This window comes from Engystomops pustulosus, unplaced genomic scaffold (assembly GCF_040894005.1).
Source record: "Engystomops pustulosus unplaced genomic scaffold, aEngPut4.maternal MAT_SCAFFOLD_305, whole genome shotgun sequence".
Lineage (NCBI taxonomy): Eukaryota > Metazoa > Chordata > Amphibia > Anura > Leptodactylidae > Engystomops > Engystomops pustulosus.
In genome coordinates this window covers 20958-29213 of record NW_027285184.1, presented here as the reverse complement: position 1 = coordinate 29213, position 8256 = coordinate 20958, and the positions used below count along the sequence as shown (strand labels likewise).

At 46.4% G+C, this 8256-nt stretch overlaps 1 long non-coding RNA gene across 1 annotated transcript; it reads right to left on the bottom strand.

Moving 5' to 3' along the window:
• Positions 1-6033: 6033 nt before the first annotated feature.
• LOC140110544 (uncharacterized) lies at positions 6034-7970 on the bottom strand. Its single transcript, XR_011851557.1, has 2 exons — positions 7766-7970; positions 6034-6230 (listed from the first exon to the last, which is right to left on the bottom strand). It is a non-coding gene; the product is annotated as an uncharacterized lncRNA (long non-coding RNA).
• Between the last annotated feature and the right edge of the window lie 286 nt (positions 7971-8256).

The following is an 8256-nucleotide window of genomic DNA, read 5'->3' as shown; positions in this document are numbered from 1 at the left end:
TATTCTGGGCCCCGGTTGCCTCCAGGCCCCAAGAAAAGGCTAGGCCCCGGTGGGGGATGTTGCACAAGTACACCAAGAGCCATGGATGAGATACCAGGGGACAGGGCAGTACACCAGGAGATATGGAGGGGGCCTTAGGAGGGCAACAACCCAGCAGCAGGACCATTACCTCCACCTTTTTGCATGGAGGAACATGAGGAGCACTGCCAGAACCCTGCAAAATGACCTCCAGCAGCCACAAATGTGCCTTTTTGGATTGACACAGGGATAACGGATAATTCCAAAACTGACCATAATGGATGACAGAAAAGTGTTGAAAATGAGATTTTATAATTATAATAAGTGTAGACTCTGGTTTCTCCTTTCTTTACTTTACTTTATTAAGGGAGGTAATTAACTGTGGTAGGTAACAAAGCTTTTATTACGAAGCACTATACTATACACTATACTCAAACTATACTCATAGATTGTAAGCTGTTTAACAGCAATGGCAATGGCCAAACAGTAGCAGTAGTTTCTGCAAGCTGGAAGAGTCATGGAGAGAGCTGGTCCACAGGAAGGTTGTACACAGCCTAGTAGTATCTTCAGGCAGGGCTGTTAGAGATGGACCTGAGTCCAGGTGGTGGACTTCTGCATTGGGGATTAAGTCTCCTGACTTGCACTCACTCTTCCTGGTAGTGGGTCAGGAGAACAGCTCCAGAATGGAGCTGCACACTGGACCTGCTTCTCTATCTACTGACTGAAATCCAAGACCATGTGCTCCTGCCCACCAGGGGTTTATATACTCCCTTGGTCAGATGGTAGCTCTCTCCAACCAGCTTCCAGCTTGCTTTCATGAAACACCATTGGACAATAACATTTGGCATATTGTCAACTCTTGCCATACCGGGCAGTGGCTATAGCTGCAATTACAAAGTTCTCCAGGACTTAGAGACCTCCTAGAGAGGTCACTCCATATCTCATATTAAAGAGGAGACTCTCCTGTTCAACATGACACAATATTGGGGCGGATTTACTTACCCGGTCCATTATCGATCCAGCGGCGCGTTCTCTGCGCTGGATTCGGGTCCGGACGGGATTTATGATGGTAGTTCCTCCGCTGTCCACCAGGTGGCGTTGCTGCGCTGAAGTCCGCTGGAAAGCCTCGAAATACACCGGCCTATCCTGGATGAAGGTGAGTGAAATTTTCGCGACACAATTTTTTTTTTAAATGCGGCGGTTTTTCCGAATCCGTCGGGTTTTCGTTGGGCCACGCCCCCCGATTTCAGTCGCGTGCAAGCCGGCGCCGATGCGACACAATCCAATCGCGTGCGCCAAAATCCCGGGGCAATTCAGATACAATCGGCGCAAATCGGGACCCCCAATATTGGGGCAGATAAACTTACCCAGTCCATTAGCGATCCAGCGGCGCATTCTCTGCGCTGGATTCGGGTCTGGCCGGGATTTATTAAGGCACTAAAAAGCATCAGAACGCGCTCAAGTTCACCGGCCTATTCCTAGTGAAGGTAAGTGCAAGCTCCGCGACACATTTTTTGTTTTAAATGCGGCGGTTTTTCCGAATCAGTCGGGTTTTCGGTCGGCCAGCCCCCCCCCCCCCCGATTTCCGTCGTGTGCATGCCAGCGCCGATGCGCCACAATCCCGGGGCAATTCAGGGGAAATCAGCGCAAATCGGAAATATTTGGGTAATGCGTTGGGAAAACGCGAATGGGGCCCTTAGTAAATGACCCCCATTGTGTTTCTAGGTGCTTGGGTTCAGGAAATATAGGCGTTTGAAGTGTGTCCACCTCCAGCAGGTCAGAATTTAGAAGAAACTGCTGGAATTTTACTTTGCAAAAGTACATGCACCCCCTGCATCTGCAGCTGAACCTGGGGAAGGGGGATGGAATATTGCCGGACATATTTACACCATGGTTTGGTAAAAGTTACTACTTATTTAAAACACTACAATTATAAAATTTACATAAAAGCTTATTTTTGCACATTGGTAAATTCATAGTTTATACGGTTGAAAAAAGACACTTGTCCATCAAGTTCAACCAAGGAAGGGTAGGGATTGGATGAGGAAGGGATTTAGGGGAAACAATCCTATATAGCATAACAATCAATGTTATTTAGGTGTAAAAAGGCATCTTGACCCTTCTTGAAGCTCTCTGCTGTCCCTGCTGTGACCAGCGCCTGAGGCAGGCTATTCCACAGATTGACCGTTCTCATAGTAAAAAAGCCCTGTCGCCTCTGGTGATTAAACCTTGGTTTCTCCAAACGGAGACAGTGCCCCCGCGTCTTTTGATTTGATCTAATCTGAAACAACTTCCCACCATATTTTTTGTATGGACCATTCATATATTTATATACATTAATCATCTCCCCTCGTAGTCGTCTCTTTTCCAGACTAAATAAATCTAGTTGTTTTAATCTTTCCTCATCACTGAGACCCTCCATACCCCTTATCAGTTTTGTGGCTCTACGTTGAACCCTCTCCAGCTCCAGGGCTTCCTTTTTATGGACCGGTGCCCAGAACTGGACAGCATATTCTAGGTGAGGCCGAACCAGTGCCTTGTACAGTGTAATATTACATCCCTATCATGAGAGTCCATTCCACTTTTGATACATGACATGATCCTACTAGCTTTAGAGGCAGCTGATTGACATTGCATGCTGTTATTCAATTTATGATCTACTAGTACCCCCAGGTCCTTCTCAACAAGGGACTCTCCCAGATTTACTCCCCCAAGGACATATTTTGCCTTTGGATTATTGACCCCCAGGTGCATAACCTTACATTTATCCACATTAAACCTCATTTGCCAAGTGGATGACCAAACATTCAGTTTGTCCAAGTCACCCTGCAGCCTATGAACATCCTCCATGGACTGTATTACACTACACAGCTTGGTGTCATCTGCAAAAATAGACACAGTGCTATTAATTCCTACCTCTATATCATTAATAAATATATTAAATAGTAGTGGGCCAAGCACAGAACCCTGAGGTACACCACTCATAACTGGTGACCATTCCGAGTATGAATCATTGACCACAACTCTCTGGATACGATCCTTCAGCCAGTTTTCAGTCCAATTGCAAATGATTTCTGCCAAACCAATAGCCCTAATTTTACCCATCAGGCGTCTATGAGGGACACAATATCCACAGCTGCTCCTCCATCCAGGCATCTGCTCACCTCTTCATAGAAGCAGATAAGGTTAGTTTGACAACTTCTATTCTTAGTAACCCCTCGCTGGCTGTCACTTATTATACTATTTGATGTCACATACTCCAGTATGTAGTCTTTTACTAACCCTTCCAACACTTTCCCCACAATGGAAGTTAAGCTTACAGGCCTGTAATTGCCAGGCGAAGTTCTAGAGCCCTTTTTATATATTGGCACCACATTTGCCTTGCTCCAGTCACTTGGCACCACACCAGACATTACAGAATCCCTGAAGATTTTAGACAGTGGTACAGCAATAACAGAACTGAGTTCTTTAAGAACTCTGGGGTGTAACCCATCTGGTCCAGGAGCTTTGTACACATTGATTTTATTAAGCTTAGATTGGATAATGTCTACATTTAGCCAGTCTAGTATATCACAGGATCCATGACCCGCACTTGCACCACCCAAGTCAGAAGTTCTCTTTTCTATTGTATAAACGGAGCTAAAAAACCTATTAAGTAACTCCGCCTTCTCCTGGTCTCCAGTCACCGATGCCCCATTTTCAGAATAAAGGGGTCCAACCTGTTGTGACCCATTTTTTTTTGCATTGATATACCTAAAAAATTTCTTGGGATTTGTTTTGCTATCTTTAGCTACCTGTCTTTCATTTTGTATTTTGGCTGATTTGATTTCCTTTTTACAGATTTTGGTAAGTTTTTTGTAAGTTTTGAAAGCCTCAGGTGACCCGTCAGATTTATATTTTTTAAATGCCCTCTTTTTCTCATTAATTGCCCTTTTAACTGTAGCTGTAAGCCACGAGGGGTGTAATCTAGCCCGTCTATACTTGTTACCTGTAGCTGTAGCCACGAGGGGTGTAATCTAGCCCGTCTATACTTGTTACCTGTAGCTGTAAGCCACGAGGGGTGTAATCTAGCCCGTCTATACTTGTTACCTGTAGCTGTAGCCACGAGGGGTGTAATCTAGCCCGTCTATACTTGTTACCTGTAGCTGTAAGCCACGAGGGGTGTAATCTAGCCCGTCTATACTTGTTACCTGTAGCTGTAGCCACGAGGGGTGTAATCTAGCCCGTCTATACTTGTTACCTGTAGCTGTAGCCACGAGGGGTGTAATCTAGCCCGTCTATACTTGTTACCTGTAGCTGTAGCCACGCAGGGTGTAATCTCGCCCGTCTATACTTGTTACCTGTAGCTGTAGCCACGCAGGGTGTAATCTCGCCCGTCTATACTTGTTACCTGTAGCTGTAGCCACGCGGGGTGTAATCTAGCCCGTCTATACTTGTTACCTGTAGCTGTAGCCACGCGGGGTGTAATCTAGCCCGTCTATACTTGTTACCTGTAGCTGTAGCCACGCGGGGTGTAATCTCGCCCGTCTATACTTGTTACCTGTAGCTGTAAGCCGCGCAGGGTGTAATCTAGCCCGTCTATACTTGTTACCTGTAGCTGTAGCCACGAGGGGTGTAATCTAGCCCGTCTATACTTGTTACCTGTAGCTGTAGCCACGCGGGGTGTAATCTCGCCCGTCTATACTTGTTACCTGTAGCTGTAGCCACGCGGGGTGTAATCTCGCCCGTCTATACTTGTTACCTGTAGCCACGCAGGGTGTAATCTCGCCCGTCTATACTTGTTACCTGTAGCTGTAGCCACGCGGGGTGTAATCTAGCCCGTCTATACTTGTTACCTGTAGCTGTAGCCACGAGGGGTGTAATCTAGCCCGTCTATACTTGTTACCTGTAGCTGTAGCCACGAGGGGTGTAATCTAGCCCGTCTATACTTGTTACCTGTAGCTGTAGCCACGCGGGGTGTAATCTAGCCCGTCTATACTTGTTACCTGTAGCTGTAGCCACGCGGGGTGTAATCTAGCCCGTCTATACTTGTTACCTGTAGCTGTAAGCCACGCGGGGTGTAATCTAGCCCGTCTATACTTGTTACCTGTAGCTGTAGCCACGCGGGGTGTAATCTAGCCCGTCTATACTTGTTACCTGTAGCTGTAGCCACGAGGGGTGTAATCTAGCCCGTCTATACTTGTTACCTGTAGCTGTAGCCACGAGGGGTGTAATCTAGCCCGTCTATACTTGTTACCTGTAGCTGTAGCCACGAGGGGTGTAATCTAGCCCGTCTATACTTGTTACCTGTAGCTGTAGCCATGAGGGGTGTAATCTAGCCCGTCTATACTTGTTACCTATTGGAAATTAAAAATAATAATAACAATAAAAAATGTATCCTAAAAAAATACTAAGAAAAAATTAATATGAGAGGTGATGATCGGTCATGAAGAGGCTAAATAAACATGAGAGCTCCCTAAGGAACTGCCTTAGTAAATCCCGGCCGGACCCGAATCCAGCGCAGAGAACGCGCTGCTGGATCACGAATGAGCCGGGTAAGTAAATCTGCCCCATTGTAATGATGAATCCCCCCCCCATGAGTCACCTGACTGCGTCCAGTCCTTATTTATATCACTTTTTTATTTTGACCCTATTTTACTTAATACAAACTAATTTAGGGAATGTCTTGATTTAGCATTGGCAGAAGTTTTTTTATTTTTTCGTTGCCAGAGATGGTTAAGGTCTTACTTTTTGTTGGAGGAGTTTTGTTTTCAGCTTTTCAGTCTTATTTTGGGGCACGTAACATTTTTTTGATCACTTTTTAGGACATTTTGTTGTGAAGGGTATTAATGAATCATCTTTTTCAGAAATTTTTGTTGGGGTAATTTTACGGCGTTCACCTTGCGGGTCTAGTAATGATTCTGCTTTATTGTTCAGAATGTCATGGACACGGTGATACCAAATATGTGAGGGGGGAGGGGGGGATATTGGTGTTTTTTGTACCTCCATGAGACAATACAAAGACCAAGCACAATATCATGTAGATCAGCATTTATTGTTAAGATTCATCGCTCATAGTGAAGATGCTGATAAGAGGAGGAGGTTCTCCTATAACATAATAAATGCGCAGCATATTCCATTGTTGCAGGAGCCGATATTCCTCATCATTACCGGACACTTATCTATGCACGCCCCTCGTCTCATCATACAACGGGAATCCAGATCTCTCACATCTGCAACAAGATCACCAAGAAGTTAGTGAGGTTTGGTTATCAGCCACCAGAAGAAACCCAAACCCTCTAAATCCCCAGATTACACAGCCAATAGGGGGCGTCCTCCTGGCTCTGCTGATTGGCTGAGGAGCCCTGGGAGGAGGATAAGGGAACCTGACAGCAGGACATGTATATGGTATAAATATACACCCATAGGCTCAGCCCAGTGTAACAGGCCAGAATCCACTCCCAGCCCAGACTATAACCCGGAAAATCCCCCCCATGACAGAGTATGCCCCCCAGGCTGGCGTATACCTCCTAGGCCATAGTATACAACCACAAGCCAGAACATACCTCCCAAGCCCAGAGTATCCCTCCCATGCCATTTTATACCCCCAAAGACAGAGTATACTCCTTACGCCAGATTATATCCTCCCAGTCCAGTGTATACCCCCAAAGAAAGTGTCTACTCCCCCAGGCCAGACTATAAAAAGTGGTCTAGGCAGCCAGAGTATACCCCCCAGGCCAGGGTATTCCCCCTATGCCAGATTATACCCCCCCCCCCAAGCCAGAGTATACCCCCCAGGCCAGATGATACCCCCCCCCCCCAAGCCAGCGTATACCCCCCAAGCCAGATGATACCCCCCCAAGCCAGCGTATATCCCTCAGGCCAGGGTATTCCCCCCTATGCCAGATTATACCCCCCCACCCAAGACAGAGTATACCCCCACCAGACCAGAGTATAACCCCACCAGACCAAAGTATACACCCACCAGACCAGAGGACAAGGAGCCACAGTGTGACAGAGGACAGGGGGCCACAGTGTGAGAGAGGACAGGGGGCCACAGTGTGAAAGAGGACAGGGGGCCAAAGTGTGAGAGGGCAGGGGGCCACAGTATAAGGGTGGCATTTTGAACCCACTTTTAGTCCGTTTTTGAGCAGTTTGTTAAAACATTTTTGCATTTTGCATTTTAAAAACACATACGTTTTTTTTACCTTTTTGTCAGTTTTTAATTAAGATAATTGGGAAAAACAAACAAAAACTCATGCATTTTCTAACAGACTGCTTAAAAACGGACTAAAAACGGGTTCAAAAAGACATGTGTGACACCACCCTAAGAGAGTACAGGGGGCCACGACATAAGGGATGATGAAGGACAGGGGGATGTAATGTGAGAAAAAACAGGGGGCCACAATATGAGGGGGGAGCAGGAAAGGAGGCCACAATATGAGGGAGGATGGAGGACAGGGGGCCACAATATGAGGGAGGATGGAGGACAGGGGGCTATAATATAAGAGAGGACAGGGGGACACAATAAAAGTGGGGGAACCAACGTAGAGGGAGGATCAAATTAAAACAGTGGCATTATATCTTGCTCCATAAAGTAGTTGGCCACTGGAAAGGGGCATTATGCTACGAAGGGGCTCATAAGGACAGAAGGAATTATAGTATGTTTATGGGTGGGACAAGGGATGGGAAAATGGACATGGTTTAGTAACAAAGGGAATCGTTGGGAGGTATGCAAAGTTTAACATCCAGGCTGAGAGGTACTTACCTTGGTTGTGCCCATGGACCACCACAGAGGACATGATAAGAACCAGGAGCAGAACTGGAGATCCGGAGAACATTCTGAGCTGAGTCTGAGGTCCAGAGAGGAGGAGAGAGAGGTCCTATCAGTGTCCCGTCAGCTGTCACTGCAGATGTGGCTTCAGTTTTCGATGTGACTGGTATATAAAGCCTGAGCCAGCGTCATGTCTCCTCCTCCGTGTGACTGCTGTATATAGTGTCATGTCTCCTCCTCTGTGTGACTGCTGTATATAGTGTCATGTCTCCTCCTCTGTGTGACTGCTGTATATAGCGTCATGTCTCCTCTGTGTGACTGCTGTATATAGTGTCATGTCTCCTCTGTGTGACTGCTGTATATAGCGTCATGTCTCCTCTGTGTGACTGCTGTATATAGTGTCATGTCTCCTCCTCTGTGTGACTGCTGTATATAGCGTCATGTCTCCTCCTCTGTGTGACTGCTGTATATAGTGTCATGTCTCC